Consider the following 16,733-nt stretch of genomic DNA (forward strand, 5'->3'; position numbering starts at 1 on the left):
GGAGCATATGTGTGGCCCACACGTGGGATGTGAGCGCACACATATACGTGAGTGTACACACACATGCACACACACACACACACGTAATAATGACAGCCATCTGCCCTTGCATTTCAGAACTCTGGGCCATCCTTCTAGATCTGTCACATGACCAATCCCGGTTTGGGTTCGGAAAATGTGGTCAAGGAAAGTAGGCTACGAGGGAAACTGAGGCAGAGGCACAAACCAAGTGTGCAAAAGGAAGAAGCCTTCAGGCTATGAAATATTCCTATCAGCTGACATGGGCGATGCCGTAATAAGTATTACCTGCAGCTCTTATCCTTGTGAATCCTCACAGTAACCCTACGGACAGATCCATATACCCATGGCTATAACCCACGGCTATAGGGATTTCATAGATAAGGAAACCAAGGCACAAAGTGATCAAAGAATCTTCCTGGCAAGCAGGCAGAGGAGAAGGAACCGAATCCAGCAATGCTCCCATGTGTATGTTCACCGGGATGAGATGCTGAAGCCTTCTGGCGATGAGCTCACTGGGACTGGGTCTTCAGGGTCGGAGAGGGATCTGGGCAGAAGGTAGCCACTAGAGTGTGGTTCTCATGGCAGGCACTGGGGACACCGTGGTGAACAGGGACAACAGGGCAGAAGCAACGGGCAAGCCACAGGGAGACAACTGTTCCTATGACTTGTTGCAAAGTCTGAGGAGGGCATTAGTATCAAGGGATGGTAAGCAGTTGGTCAGAGGAGGTGCGACCCAACCTTTGGCCTTCTGGGGACATTGGACTTTTGCTATAGGTACTATGGTATCTTTAAAGCCGTTGTTCCCAAGAGGGGGAGATTTTGTCCCTCAGGGGACATTTAGGCACTCTCTGGAGACGTGTCTGGTTGTGAAAATGTGGGGAGGTGGGTGCTACCAGCATCCAGTGGGTGGAGGCCAGAGGTGCTGCTGGTAAACATCCTCCAGTCCCCAGGACAGCCCCCCCACCCCTGCCCCAGCCAAGAATGATCCAGTCCCCAACATCAATAAAGGTGCAGAAAAGTTCAAAGCTAGTTAATGAAGTACAGCCTGAAACTCTTCTACCAGATCTTCCTAGAGCCACTGTACTTTGAATGTTTCATCTCACAATGCAGAAATCTTTAACCAAATGTGACTTTGTCCTTTGGCTTTAGGATATTATTATTCTGCCGGTGCCAATAATTAACCTTTGTTTAGCAGGAAGCCTTCCCTGGAGAAGAGCCAGAACTCCTTACTCCTGAAAGACGCCTCTGCTGGGCAGGGCGGGAGGCCTCTTCTCCCTAAACGCGCCCAGAAACGCTAACAGGACCAGGCAACTTTAATTGCTCTGATGCTTTGCATATTTATGTTTGAGACCTTCGTATGAACTGTTACTTTAAAAAAGAAGGATCAGTTCATCTTGAAAAAGGAGGTGATTGATTGCTGCCAGTCAGGCATTCCTTCATCCTTGGCTTCCTCTTAGCCTCCGTAATAAGTTCTTCACGAACACCAGCCTGCTATTAAAGAATGGTATTCATCATAAGCCAAGCAGAGAGGAGGCAGAATTTGATGGGCACAATACCATATTTCAATACACAGTGTCCTTTTTGTTCAACTCAATCGGCTGTGTCGTTAATATTTGAGAAAAAACACACGAAGACTTTGGTAAATTCTCATCAGAAATGTACAGCCCCTTTGCCGACTCAATTACCCATTACGGGGCACCCAGTTGATGCTGTCCTGCTAAACCTTCTATTTGCTTAAAATGCAAGTGAAAAGTACTTTCTGCAGATCGAATGTGGTGCTCTCAGCAACCCAAGTAGTCCGAGGCAGCGGGCGAACTCGCAGCCTCGTCCCTGTTTTATTCAGGCTCTTCTGGGTCTTCCAGTATCTGAGTGTGCGTTCAGCCCCCCGGTTCGACGGGTCTCCCGATGGGTTCTAACTTTTGCAGATGAAGTCAGATAACCTGAGACACGCAGAATTAATAGCAAGTATACCCAATGGTCAACATACCCAACGGCCCGCAGATCATGGCACCTCTGTAGGGCACCATCTCTTTGAACCCAGAAGTCCATTTCCTTCCACTTCAGATCTCATCAGACCATGCAAATTGCCATCAACCTTTCCACACTGGCTGAAGCAGGTCTAAGTCATGATCTCCCTTATTATCAGGGAAGTCATTAAAAGTCCATCAGATCAATTGGGCTCTGACATAACATTAAAAATGTTCTTGGGTGAAATCTATTTCTCCACTCCTATAACTGGTATAAGTTCAAAGAGGTTCATAATGAAATCTTGTCCCATCTGTGTCAGCTCCTCAAGTTAACAATGAATATTAAAATCTAGGTGGTAAGAGCTGGATTCATCATGGAACATCAAAATCTGAACCCAAAAGGCCATGCTATGCAGAGCCGCTCGCTTCATATAAACAGCAAATATTCAATCTGACTGTGAAGAGGTGAGGGGCAAGTCTTCATCACATGCTTCCCGGAGGCCAGGTCAGTCTGTCTAAGAGCCTGAAATTATGGGCAACAGAATAAAGAAGCGAGATGATTTTTAACGAAGTTATTAGATGTGCTGGTGATTTCAGTTATTCTCTGCTCCCATGCCTGCTTCAAAGCCAGACTGCCTCTCTACTTTCCCGAGAAACTGGACAACCTCTTTTCCCCACAACAGTTTCTCCTTGGCTTCTGTGTGATGTTATGTCTTTCCACAATAAAAGCAGTCAACGCACAGATATGTAGCAAGCATTCGACATATTTTAATTCTGTGAAAGAATCATCCATGAACTCTTCTTTAAACATACCATTGGAAGGGAAGGTTTTTGGTTTTTTTTTTTTTTTCTGACAGCCTCCCGGTGGCTGGACTATCTGCTGAGCATTTGAAAAAGAAAGAGGTAGAACCCAAAGACACCCCAGTTTTGCTCAGATACAGGCAAATCAAACCAATGAAAGAAATATGTTTTTTTAATACACTGGGGAGGTAGAAATCTCAAATAAGTGCTTGTGGTTGGGTTACTTTCTACTCTTACGTGTGGGAAGTTGGACCTTCTACACCAGGGCTTCTGAACCTCTTTTGTGCTTGACCCATTCTAGAAAACACATTTGACATGATGAGCCAGTACACGTTTATATGTATAAAGAAACAAATATTTAAAAACTATTACTTCCCGTGGTACCTGCAAGATACTTAGCAATATACTGTTTTATTCTATTTTTTTTTTTAATGCTAGACATAACCAACAAAGTTGATTGCCTAATGGGTCTTCCATAATCTGAAAAACAGTGCTCTATCCCAAAATACAGGAACTACTCCACTCAAAACCCAACAGGGATTCTGTGTTTCAGCATACTTACTTTTTTTTACACATTGATTAGGGGTGTCTCTTATGAAGAATTTGGGTTATACCAGGAATTAGAATCACTAGTGTAGACCCCAAAACATATTTCAGTTAGAGAAGTCATGGACATCCTCCAAGGTTTTCTTTTTTTTTTTTTAAATTTTTTTTTTTTTAAAGATTTTTACTTATTTATCTGACAGAGACAGCAAGAGAGGGAACACAAGCAGGGGGAGTGGGAGAGGGAGAAGCAGGCTTCCCGCTGAGCAGGGAGCCTGAAATCCGGGGCTCGATCTCAGGACCCTGGGATCATGACCTGAAACAAAGCAGACACTTAACAACTGAGCCGCCTAGGCACCCCATTCTCCAAGTTATATAAAGGTTGTTTCTACCATCTATAAATTGTACCCCTCACCATGCATGTTTTTTGTTTTTGTTTTTATTTGTTTGTTTGTTTTTAAGCCCCGTGGGGCTTAACTCGGGCACCCATGACCCTGAGATCAAGACCTAAGCTTAGGTCAAGAGTTGGATGCTCAACTGACTGAACCCCCCGGCCGCACCAGGCATGGCTTTATTACAGGGTTTTTTTTTCTTCTTCTTTCCTTCCTGCCTCTCTTCCTTCTTTTTCTTTTCTAGCTGAAGCTGGGTCTACATGATGAAAAGTGGAAGAGTTAATTGTCTAAATGTTTCCAAATATACAGATGCTTTGGCATCACACAGTAGACACTGTGACGTTCCCACCCCTGCCTTCGTGACGCTGTTTCAGTGTGTGCAGAGAGAAGTCTCGGGTAGGGGGATTCATACAGTGTTTCTTGAGCTAAAGCTGCACATATATTGTATATTATCTTCCAAGTACAGGAAATCAGTTACCATCAAAGTGCAATTTTATTTTTAATTTTTTTCCTAAAGATTTTATTTACTTAGAGAGGGAGAGCATGCGTAGGGGTAAGGACAAGGGGCAGGAAGACTCTCTGCTGAGTGGGAAGCCCAATACGGGGCTCGATTTGAGCACCCCAAAATTGTGACCTGACTGTAGGCAGACACTTAACTGACTGAGCCACCCAGGTGCCCCAAAATGCAACTTTAAAGGGAAATGTCTCAGTGCCTAGAAAGTTAGGTCCTGGAAGCTTGCCCTAACACCATTAGGTATTCAGTAGAATTTAGGATAAAGTAGGTTCCTCTTGGAAACCAGCCAAAAAACTTTAGCTATTTAGTACTGCAAGCGTAGGACTTCATGGGGATATTCCAACAATGAAGGCAACAATGAGGTTCCCAAAGAGGTTATTTTAAAACTGAAAACAAAATGTAATCATTTCAAAATAGAAATCAATATTCACATATCTGGTTCATACATTTGACTTTAACATCTTTTCTTTTCCTATAAAACAAGATGCTTGAACCTCGCCGTGGATGTGACCTCTACAGGAAACTCAGTGGGAAAAGTATTTGAAACTGCATGGTGCCAAAACAAATTGATGATGAATTTTTCAGCTCAGTTCTTGTATTGGATTACAAAGTGTATTAGCAAAAGCAACTCAAGAGGTGATTACAATACGATTCAACAGGAGAATATAAAAAAGAGGAAGAAAGTCAATTGTACCTTGCTATCGATACTCTCAGAGGGGGGAAGTTACAGTTTCTACAAATTCTCAGAAATTTTAAGATTAAGAATTGATAGAGGTTTGGATTAAATGAGAGATGCCTTAATTGTATTCTCTGAACATCAAGAATACAGATATTTTAAATGCAGAACATCTTCCTGGTTTCTACCAATAAGAGTGATGGGATATTAAAAGTCCATAAGATTATTGGCTCTCCTCAGGATTTGTAAGGCAATAAGGTATAAATTGATGTAAGTGATAAGAAAAATCATCCCCCCTCCTTTTTCATTATTAATGACCAAATATTATTAAATCAATAATTTTGGTGATGATCTGAACAGGTTATTAAATATCATAAATTATTAACCTTAAAAGTTGATCAGAGCTATGAAAATAACTCAAGTTAATGGGAATCTTTGGATTTCTAATGAAATATCCAGTCACTGACAAAACATCTCTGTTAGGATTTTTGGAACATGAAAAAGCAGAGACCGCAGATGTCCTTAAGGAAGAGAACAACATTCCTTGCTGGATTACAGGAAATTAAAAAACCAGATATCCATGATCAAAATAATGGGCGATTAAAGAGACCCAGTAAAAGGTGCCAATGGCTACAGGGAATTCATTTCTCCCCAGGGAATTCATTTCTCCCCAGTCCTGCCCCGGCTCCCACCCTTCAATTAATATTGCACCAATTGTTTCAGAAACCTCACAAAATTGGGAAACCAGCCATGGATTTGTCAATGCTGGGTGTGCCTCCAGCACTGGGGGGCTGGGCATAAAGCAATTAGTCGGTGGCTCTTGGCCAGCAGCACTATCCGTTCCAATTACTTTGCCTTGAGCAAGGTGTATGTGGAAGAGTATTTTGTCCAGAGGTTATACAATAAAAGGCAGTGGAATGTGATTTAATTTAGAAGGGACAAGGAAACAGGAGACCAAGGTTGGGGGGTGGGGTCCAGAGCAGGCAAAGAAGGTTTGATGGCTTTGACCCTTTGTGAAATCTTAGTTACCATCCCTGGAAACACTGACACAAACAAGCCACGGATCCCAGCTGTCATTGAAACTGAAGGCAAACAGATGCCCCATTGCTCTCTCTTTGCATACCTTCTCCACTGCAGGCTTCCTGCTAAAACAGGACCGTGCCAAAAAGCATTATCCTGTGGTAGAATTTCCCAATATTAAAGTGACTCCATTACTGAAGCGTTTAAAGACATGTACTTTTTTTTTTTTTTTTAACCATTTAATGCAAGGTGAGCCCTGAATGCTAATGGGGAAAGGAAGCCACAGCCAGCAAGGGATTTAGACTCTTTTTGCAAAACCAGACAGGTGGCGCAGGACCCCGGCAGTAACCTGGAAAACAGGAATGCAGAAGAGCTTCCTTCTTTAGAAATGAGAGGGCGAGGAGTTAAGAGGTCTGGTCCTGGGATCAGAGGCCAAATCAGGGCTCTATCTTTTCCTATCTGTGGGATCTCGAGCGATTTACCTAGTCTCAGTGAGTGTCCAGGGTTAATAACGTATACTTTCCAACGGCAGTTATGGGCTGGATTTTAACTACGAGCACTCAGCAGCTTCTTAGCCCTAAGCCAGGCACCGAGTGTTCATTCACTCAGCACGTACTGGGTGAATTCCTTCTATGTCTCCTTCCCTGTTCTTGCACATGGATCCGGCTATCATGACCTTTCCAGACCATTCACGGAAAATGACAAGAAATAAGCAAAAAACTACTCATGATACTTTCAGGCCAAAATAACCACTAGGAAAAAAATAAAACAGGAAGTATGATAGCCAGTGACCCAAAGAGGGACAGTTTTTATTTCCGATGCAGAAAATTAGGGAAAGCTTCCTGCCGGAGGTCAAGTCTCTGCTGGAACTTGGAGAGCACATAGCTGTTAGAACAGGAAGTGGGGTCAAGACTATTCTAGGACAAGAGAATTGCAAAAGCGAAGGTTCTCCATCAATGTTAAGGGTAATAATAACAGGGATCATGATTTTTATGACTAAGTTGGGAGTCGGGACATTCATGACCAGCCCCCATAAAAACTTGTCTTCGGAGGGAGACAGCTGGCATCAGGCACACCTTGTCCCCACTCAAAGCCTCGCATGCTGTCTCTGAGCATCCCCTCCCCCAGCTGGGGCTCAGTCAAAGGCTTCATTTCATTGCTTCTCAGACATCATTGGGAAGGGGGTCACCATCCATTTACCCCCAAGACTAGAATTGTTTGTATGACCACGAGATGGCATTGGAGGTGGTCCAAGCACTGAGGCAAAGACTCATTGGCAGTTAAATCATGCTAAGACATAACAGTAAGTAAATATGCCCAGAGAGGGAATTTCAGCCATCCAAGGACACAGAAAAACCACAGCTCTGGCCTCAAAACTGCATTCCTCATATATCTAACCCATGTTCTTATGCTATAGGATAAACGAAATAAATCAAGAGCCTCTTGGGATAGATCAGGAATAAGCCAGCAATAAATTCTGTTAAACTTACTTGTCAGTGCCTTGCCTGGAAACCTCTCTTCTTTTTGGAAATTAAAAAATATTATTGAATGATGTGGCAATGTGGAGGAATGGAGAAGGAAATTCTCCCCGGAATTTCTACCTAATTTTCGAGGAGGTTAAATAATTGGAGACAATTCAGTTTTGGGGAGATTCGTCACGTGCTGGGATTCGAATGGGATAAAAAGAACTTTCTCTTCTGCGTGCTGCGCACTTACAGTTTTACTAGCTTATACATGGATGTCCAGCCACTTACCTCGGGATTCTTTACTTGTAGAATTACTAATTACAAGCACAGGCTACAAAGCAAAGCACTGAATAAATATTAGTTGAAGGAACCAAGACGGGGGGAATTTCGGAAATTTGTTACAGACGGTAACTGTATTTTTTTTTTAGTGTTTCCTATGTGTTTTATACAGATTATCTAATTTACTATCTAAAATGTAGGTTTTTCTGTATTTTGCTGATGAATGCACTGGGCCTGAGCCGTGATCAACAGTCAACCAATATTTATGAAGCACGGGTAGCTAGTAAGTAGCTATTTAGATCTGACTTTAAATTCTACCCTCTTAACCAGGATGCTCTCCTGGTTCTGAATGGGGAATGCTGGAAGCTGAGGCTACTGGTATCTGCATCTGACTTATCTAAGGGGCACCTGGGTGGCTCAGTCAGTTCAGCATCTGCCTTCGTTTCAGGTCACAATGCTGGGCTCCTAGGATCAAGCTCCACAACCCCACGTCCAGCTCCCCCCTTGGTAGGTAGTCTGCTTCTCCCTCTCCCTCTACCCCTCGCCCCGCTTGTGCTTTCTCTTTCTGTCTCTCTGTCTCAAATAAATTAATAAAGTTTTAAAAAAGTAAAAAAAGTAAATCTGACTTAGCTTCTGTTTCCAAAGAACACCAGCATCAGGCGAACACGGGAAAAAGAAGGATGCTTATTGTAGACACTCACTTCACCAGCTGTATATTTCTGCACAGATACTCCCGTGCTTCTAAAGAGCTACACTATTCATGGTCTGGCCTATGGTTTTCATTAAAACCTAACAAGCATTTTCATTATGACTTACAGGCTAAGCTTTAGAGCAATGATTTTCCATCTGGTAGCCAGACAGGAGGAACAGTTTAAACAATGAACTGGACACAGTGCGTGGACCCCTTGGGCCAGACTGAATCTGGAAACAGGACAAGTGTGATCTGGGAGACTTGAGGCAGCCTTTCTAGGTTGAAGGAGAAAGGCCAAGGGAGATGGGGATGCTCTCCTGTTCTCTACCAGCTCAGGAACTCGGAGTTGCTCTAAACAGTCAGGGGGGTATCATATCAGGCCTTGGTTCAGGCACCTCCAACTTTTTCCTTGAAAGGCTGGGCAGTAGCACCCCCCTTCTTTTCTTTGGGAAAATAATGGGACCAGTCTTGGGAATAAAATATAGCAAGAGAATTATTACTGGTCCCAGATGGTCATCAGAGTGTGTTTAAATCAATGGTTCTCGAAAAGGAGTGATTTTTGCCTCCTACAGGATATTTGGCAATGTCTGGAAACGTTTTTGATGGACTGAGGTGGGGTATGGAGGCTGGGAATACGACTACATACCCAGGGCGCACAGGACAGTCCTCCACAACAGACAACATGGCCTCAAACGTCCATGTTATGGCGGGAAAAACCTGGCTGGGACGATCATGGTACTCCTAATCATGGGGACACCAACAGTTAGAGCTCAGGTCTGTTGAGGGATCCTCTCAGGCCTGCCTCTCTGCCAGTGAAATGTCCTAGGCCATCACGGACTCCCAGATTACCTTTCTTTTCCAGGGTGGAGAAAACTTAGACTCTGAGCTGCCAAGTAACTCACCCAAGGTCACAGACCAAGGATGTGGTGAAACGAGGATTCAAACCCAGTGCTCCCTGCCCCCAGGACTCTTAAGCACTAGACGGTGCTGCCTGGTTTTGTTCCCAGGATAGGTGTGGCTGGGCCCCTCGGATCCTAAAGACCTCCTCCAGGCTCGTCAGGGAATGAAGACTTCAAACTCAGGCCTTGGAAAGCAAACCACTTTTTACTTGGAGGAAATCTGTTGTTGCTTTGCCTCCTATCCATCCACTGAAATTCTGGTAGTAGCCTCTGCTCTCGGTTCGAGCCTCCCACTCCGAGCCCATGCAGTACTTGGGGAGCTAGCGAGGCCTCCCTTGGCTCCAGGAATGGCATATTTCCGATCTGCCCTATCAGAGCATCTCATTTCTCCGGCCAAAATGGTGGGTTGAGCCCAATAGCAGCCCAGTCAGATGTCATGAGACAGCGATTAGGACCGCTGAGAGAGAGGCCAGCTCCTTGAGTCCGGACTTATTCTTGAGAGGACATGAAACTCGGTCTGCTGGAGGTCATCTGGTCACCCTGAGGAAGGAGACTCCTTCGGTACGGAGCCAACATAGTAGAAGCGGACCAGAAAAACAGAGAGAAACTAACTTCTGTGACACAATTTGAGGCCTTAAAATAGCAGTATCTGAAGCCGCTTATCCCAGACTTTTGATTTACATGAACCAGTAAACTGCCTAGTTGTTTCAGTCATTTTGGGGCTACATTTCCTGCCTCCTGCCACTGGAAGAGGCCCAACCGATATCTTTCCCTTGGAGGTAATCACACAAATGACTTTCACTGAAAAACAAAAATAAAAAGATAGCTGCAAATTCCTTTGCATTCTCTACAAGAGATTTCGGAATGCCATATGTAAATCTGGGGAAAATTCTGGAAGGCAGAATTTTCCTGACAAAGGGATATCTAACAGAACAGCCACTGGCTATTCATAACTCCAGACAAAGCCGGCAGCCCTGATTTCTGGAAGTCAGGTACAGAGAGCTATAGGTTTTATCTAGCTTGTCAAGAGTCTAGGGGTTCTGGGAGAGCGGTAGCTTTTTTGACGCCTGATAATGGCATCCGTGATGCAGATGTTCATGTCAGACTCTCGGCTGACTCGCGTGAAAAGTGAGTAAGGGGATGCCAGAAGGAGGCAGAGCACTGTGGGAAGAAAGATCTGTGACCTGCTCAGGTCAATTTGGAAATTGCACTGGGAGCCATTTAAAAGGAGAAAACATTCTAACCTGCACTGAGCCTGGTACCCGTACGTTAGACTTCCACGCTGATGCCAAGGCTGGAGGGTGATATTCAAGGGCTACCATGACAATGATTCACCACCTGGGGGTTCGCAGCCCAGAGGTGGCAAGCGAGATGTTCTTAGGGCAAAGATGTTCTCCTTGAGCAAAAATTGTAAAAATCATATAACAGTCATGAGATGGTTTTCTTTTTCTTTTTACAATTATTTTTTATTTTTTTAATTTTCAGCATAGCAGTATTCATTGTTTTTGCACCATACTCAGTGCTCCATGCAATCCGTGCCCTCTCTAATACCCACCACCTGGTTATGAGATAGTTTTCTAATGAGAATGGAAATTTTTTAAAAAATCTAGTATATGAAACATGAGAATTTAGTAACTTTCATTACTTAGCACGGCGGTCAGGAGATGTTTCCTGTAAAGGATGAGATAATAAATATTTTGAGACTCGTAGGTTAGACAGTCTCTACTAAACTACCCAACGAGACAGTATAGTAATGAATGGGTGTGGCCTTGTCCCAATAAAATGTATTTATAAGAACAAGTAGAGGCCCAATTTGGTTGGGGGTGGTGCTAAAGTTTGTCAATTCCTGGCTTCATAGAAAACTCAGTTAAAAAGGAAAAGAGTTTAAAAATTTTTAAACATGATACAAGTGGTACACATACATGGCAAAAATACGAAGCCGAAAATATATTGTATCTGGCTTTCTGTGACAAAAGTTTTCCAAGTCTTGGTCAAGTCCTGTTCAGACGTGAAGTGTTTTCTCGCCAGTACGATGTCCAAAATGGACACAATATAAGATACTTTATCGTCAGCTTCACTGCCCTGGGATGTCATTTTGACCAGCACCTCTTAGATCCTTCTCCTACTCTGTTCTCATGCAGTATTTTATTTTTCTTTATCTAGGACTTAAAAATATTTAAAAACAATCCAGCAATCTACAAGCTACAAGTGGGAGAGAAATGTTTCTAAGAAGTGTTTCGGAAGGAACTAATGACACAGCATGTGACAGTCAGCCTCATGCAAGGGAATAGAATTTCCTTTTTCCCATGGCTAACGTTTGTCCCCGAGGTAATACCTTGTTTGTTAGGTTGTCTTGAGGGGAAATATAGACTAGCAACCCGCACACTTTCTTTGTCAAACAGATCAGACTCAGGTTGGCCAACGAAAGGCCTTCTGGTAATGGGGGCTATGGTAGAGAGTAAGTCCTGCCTTTGAATTCCGGTGGAAGCTTCAGGTGACGCTTGACTCAGTTTGCATATCAACAAAATGGAGGTGACACTACAGAATGGTAACTAGGTTGGCTTCCAGAGCTCCTAAGGTGTCTCTGCATAGAATTAGAATTGACGTCAGGAGGCCCTCCCTTGGTAAATCTACAGACACACCATGTTTTTCAGGCTCTGAACATCTTGAGCTACATTCTAGCAAAGTACTTTAACCACTTTAGGTGGAAATGCTGTGTTTATATCACAGTGTCTCACTTCCTCCTGGACTTTTTTTTTTTTTTTTTTTTTCAAAATTCCAACTTAAGGGCATGGCTGCATCTTCCAAAGAATGCGATTGCTTTGCACCTCAACTATAATCATATTGCAAAATTTAATAAGAAGAAGCCAGAATATAAATGGGTGATTTAAGTAGCAGGCAAATTTAAAACGTGATTTAAACCACCACGGAGCAAAGCAACTGGGATCTATGGCTTTGCTCTTGGCCTAACAGGCGTTCCACATCAGATGAAAGATGGGGAGGATGTCTAAACTTGAGAGGAATGCCTGGTGACCACAGGATTCCTTCCCAGGGGACCGTGTCCTGCAGATCTCAGCACATCTGTCCTGGCCAGTGTTGCCATGATCGGGGTACTCCCACCCCCCAGACTGCTACTCTTCCTCTAAAATAAACCCCCTTCATCGATAAATGTATTTGAACAGTAGATTTTATCTAAGAAGTGACAGTGTCTACAATCGAGTGATCAGAACTGCCAAATTGCTGGTTTGATTTGGCCCTCATTTTATACAAATATTACACGCTGAAAACATTCCAGTGGGATGGTTAAGAAGTTTATCTCTGTGCCCTTTAAAGGGCCACTGTGTGCTATCGGGGATTCACGTATCTCCTGAAAAACTCCAAGGGACTGTAAAAATTCATGCATGTGAACATTTTACTTGACACAGTAAGCAATGTATTTGCACTAAACAGTCAATGGTATCAAGTGTGTACGTGTGTTTTGTTATACGGAAACATGACATGTTTAAAACAAACCAGCACACAAAAAAAGCGGAGTTCAGCTACAGAAGGGGCCCACACCGCGTGGCGGCTGAGGAGTGTGCAAACACAGCATTAGTGACTTATTACCTCAGACTAGAGGCGCGACAAAGCCTTTGTTTATTCTGCAAATCCAAGGCAGAATTATTGCTGCAAGTTCTCTTAGGATGCTGAGGAAGCCTCCCGAGCTGCACGTGTTTGCGGGCTTGGCATCCTGGAGGACGCAGCTTCTAGTCAGGCGGAGACGCGGGGACCCTCAGGCGTTGGGAGAGACTCTCTGTTCCAACCCAGGCCAGGGTTCATGACTGCGCTTAGCAGCCTTCAATGGGAAGGAACTTTCTGACCTGTGTCCCTGCAAACCTGTCCCTGCTTGTCTCTTCCCGGCCTCTGTCCACCTCAGACTCTCACTCCAGACAAAGCAGCCTTCTCGGCACCCCCAGGCCTCTCTCAGCAGGGCCCGCACACTTGCTGTTTCCATTTTCCAGAAGGTTCTTTCCTTGCCTTCCTCTGGACAGCTCATTCTCACTCTTTGGGACTCACCTAGAGTATCATCTCATCAGAGACTTCTCAGAGGGCCCTCCGTCCCGTGATCTGGCACGTTATCTTTATAGCTGTCATCACTGCCCGAAAATCATATTTATTTGCTTACATGGTTAATGTCAGTTTTCCCAACTGGGCTGTGGGTCCCTTAAGGGCAAACCTTTCCTAGTCACTTAACACAGGCACGTTCCACTCCCCCATGTCTTCAAGGACGTTTTTCTTTTTTAAAATATATATTTTTTCAGTTCATACAAAATAGAAAGACATTTATAAATCTGCAGTTTGCCACGTAACGTAACTGAGAGGACATAATGGTGTCCCTGCTTGATGGTTTCCGTGTGTGTGTGTGTGTGTGTGTGTGTTTTCTCAGGTGAAACGCATCTGTACATAGACAGCCTTTTCACCAAGCCCTTCTTATAATTTATATACATTTTTATTATTTGCTTGTTGGCATAAATGTTTTGTGTTTGAAAAAGTTATCTAGAGGCCTTACATAGAAGATTTGCTTAAGCTTATAAAGTTAAAACATAATCATTGAATTTTAGGAAGGAGTAATGGTTAAGCTTGTATAAAATCTAGATTTAAGTAAACTTTGTATTGGCCAACACCACGATGTGGTCGATGAATGTTGTTTGTTTTGAATTAACAATTAAACTTTAATACTCCCAAATTATGTTAAAAAATGTGTACACTCCCAGTTTTTTTTTAAATGTGTACTTTCAATGCTCTTTAAACTTAAAATAAAGCTTATATTTAAAATGTCAAAAAAAAATTTTATCCCCAGTGCCAAGCACAGTGCCTGGCATGTAACAGATGTTCCATAAAGGCTTGTGGAATAAATGAATGGATTTATGAACACTGGCTTTCCAGGCCCTGGAAAAATCCAGATTCATCACTTTTCATCATGGAGCAAAATGTGTATTCCCATCTGCCTAGAAGTTGAAAGAAAAAAAAAATTCCATCTCTATACCTGTCACTGCTGAGTTAAAGAAGCTCACTTTTTTTTTTTTTTTTTGCCTCTGTGTGGGCTTTGCTTGGGCCCCACAAATGTGCCACGTGTGTTTTATGAGCTAACATTTATTTTAGACACTTTGGCCCACTGGACATGATCTCGTAAGCCCAAACTCTCAGCTGACATGCAGTTGAACATAATGGTGAGGTTTAAAAAGGTACTGTAGAGAAGAGGGGATTGCAGAGGGCCAGGGGCGAGGAGGAGGAGATTGGCCGTGGCTAGATGTGTGGTCTCAGCTCCTCCCTTGTCAGGCGAGGGGTGCAGACCCACCTCGTTGCTATCCTTGGAACTCGGCGTCCTGAAAAACAGGGACGCCAAACAGCAACATTTCACAAACAGGGCTGGAAACTCTGATCTCGGTGAGTGGCAGTGGGAGAGCCTCTGAACTGCTGTGTGGTGTTCTGGATGGAATCCACAGACCTCGGAAATTCCAGAACACTCTCTTCTTCAGACGGGGTCTTCAATTAATTACGGAAGCTAAGTTGTTGCGGGGCATAAATCAGACATTGAAAAAATGCCATCCCTCAATCCCTAGTGGAATTCACAGGGGGGAGAGGGAAGGTATTAAAGGTTTCTGAAAGCCATAAAATCTCCATTAAGATAGAAATCTTTTCAAAAAATTTAGCTAGTTCTTCATTTGCACTTTGGGGGTAAAGTTGTCAATTCACCTACAATGTGACATTTAAAACCTGTAGAGAGTTAATACCAGTGGAAGGAAGGGTAAAGTTAGTAACCTCATTCCAAATCCTAATAAACACTTTAAGTGAAAAGGAGCCCCCGTACCTGCCTTCAAGAAGCTCACTGTCTAGGACGAAACGGATGAGAAAGTAGAGGCATGGCAGCAGGAGGGGCTGGGGGCTTGGGCAGAAGTCTGCCCGGGATATTGTGAGACAAAAGAGGAGGAAACCCTGTTCTGCTGGGCATGACGGGGTCATGGAGTGCTTCCAAGAGGGGATGAAGACTAAGTAAATGTTGAAAGGTAATGCCAGACAGAACAGCTGGGGACAAAGCCTGGGGAGGAGAAGTATTTTGTTCCTCTTCCTGGAGCCTTAGTCCCCAAATTACTGAAGTGCCCTATTATCGAAATGGCAGGTACAAAATCTTTGTCCAAGCCAAATGCCAAAGGGATTTACCTGTCCTAAGGTAAACCTACCAGCTGAGATGTACTGGGTATGCAGCCAATACGACAATGTATTCCAGTCACTTACGTCCCCGTCAATTGCTGATTCAACAGACCTACTACTTTTTCTCTAAAAGAGAAGCCGGAAGAAACCATTAAAATATACATAAGAGAACACAAAGAGAAAGTCCCTTCCGAAAGCTTTATTGAGAGCCATAAGTCCCTGCAAGTCCCAGATCCGGAACCTTCCTTTAAAAGAGACACAAGTCAGAAGCACATTATGAATGAGGCTGTACACTTGGCCAAAAGGAGGGGCACTCATGATGTAACTAAAGCTTCCATCTACAATCTTTAAAAAAGTGCATCAGTAGCAGGAGACCAAGAGCTTGCCTCATGAGTCCTAGCAAGCCAGAGGTCAGAGCTCAGAAATGGTATTTGGGGGTAAGGATCTGAAATGTACAAATCACAATGGCTATAGAGTTCACTAAGGGACAAGTGTGTGGTAACCAACTTTGTAAGTGACTATCTGTGCTTGGAAAACTGTACACTCAAATAGGACAGCTAAGTTTTGGCCTTGGGAATGGAAGATTCTTTTGGAAATATCTCTTAGGGTGGCCATTCATTTGCTTGGAAGAGCTGATGATCCTGGATCCAAAAAAAAAAAAAAGTGCGTCTCAGAAAAGAACAGGAGGCTCAGCCCATGTGAGCAGTTGATCTTAGGAATCCGCTTCCTCCAGATATCCTCATGGCTTGCTCCCTCACTTCCTTTGTGTTGACTCACAGGTCCCTTTCTCAGTAGAGTCATCCCTGGGTATTGCATCTCACATTGACCCTCCACCCTGACCCCGATCTTCCTCTACCATCTTCTTGGTCTTCTCCTTCACATTTGCCACCTAACACACTGCATACCTATTTCTCTTTACTTTCTACTGCCCTTGAGGTAAGTAATCCCAGGTAGAAATATTTGATTATTTATTGTCCTAACCCCAGGTCCTAGAAGAAGTATGGGTATAAAGCAAGTACTAAATACAGGCAGCCCTCACTTTGTATGGCATCTCAGGGACCACGGATCTAGGCAAAGTGTAGAGATGGTAGCAGCACCCACAAGCCTCCATTAATGCAGCACCATGCACAGCAAGGACTCCCAATGAACATTTGCTCGGATGGTTGGCGCGGTTCCATGCTCCTACGTGATGGGCTGGGCCATTTAGGGCAGTTCATTATGTGCCCTAAAATGATTGTGCTTGAAGGAAATTCCTCCAACAATCACTTACAG

The 16,733-nt window shown here is 43.7% G+C and overlaps 1 protein-coding gene across 3 annotated transcripts in view; it reads right to left on the reverse strand.

The window, feature by feature from the left end:
• Window positions 1-16,733, reverse strand: part of TSHZ2 (teashirt zinc finger homeobox 2) — a 433,613-nt gene that overhangs the window by 311,883 nt on the left and 104,997 nt on the right. The window lies entirely within an intron of this gene.

This window comes from Neovison vison, chromosome 8, assembly GCF_020171115.1.
Source record: "Neovison vison isolate M4711 chromosome 8, ASM_NN_V1, whole genome shotgun sequence".
Lineage (NCBI taxonomy): Eukaryota > Metazoa > Chordata > Mammalia > Carnivora > Mustelidae > Neogale > Neogale vison.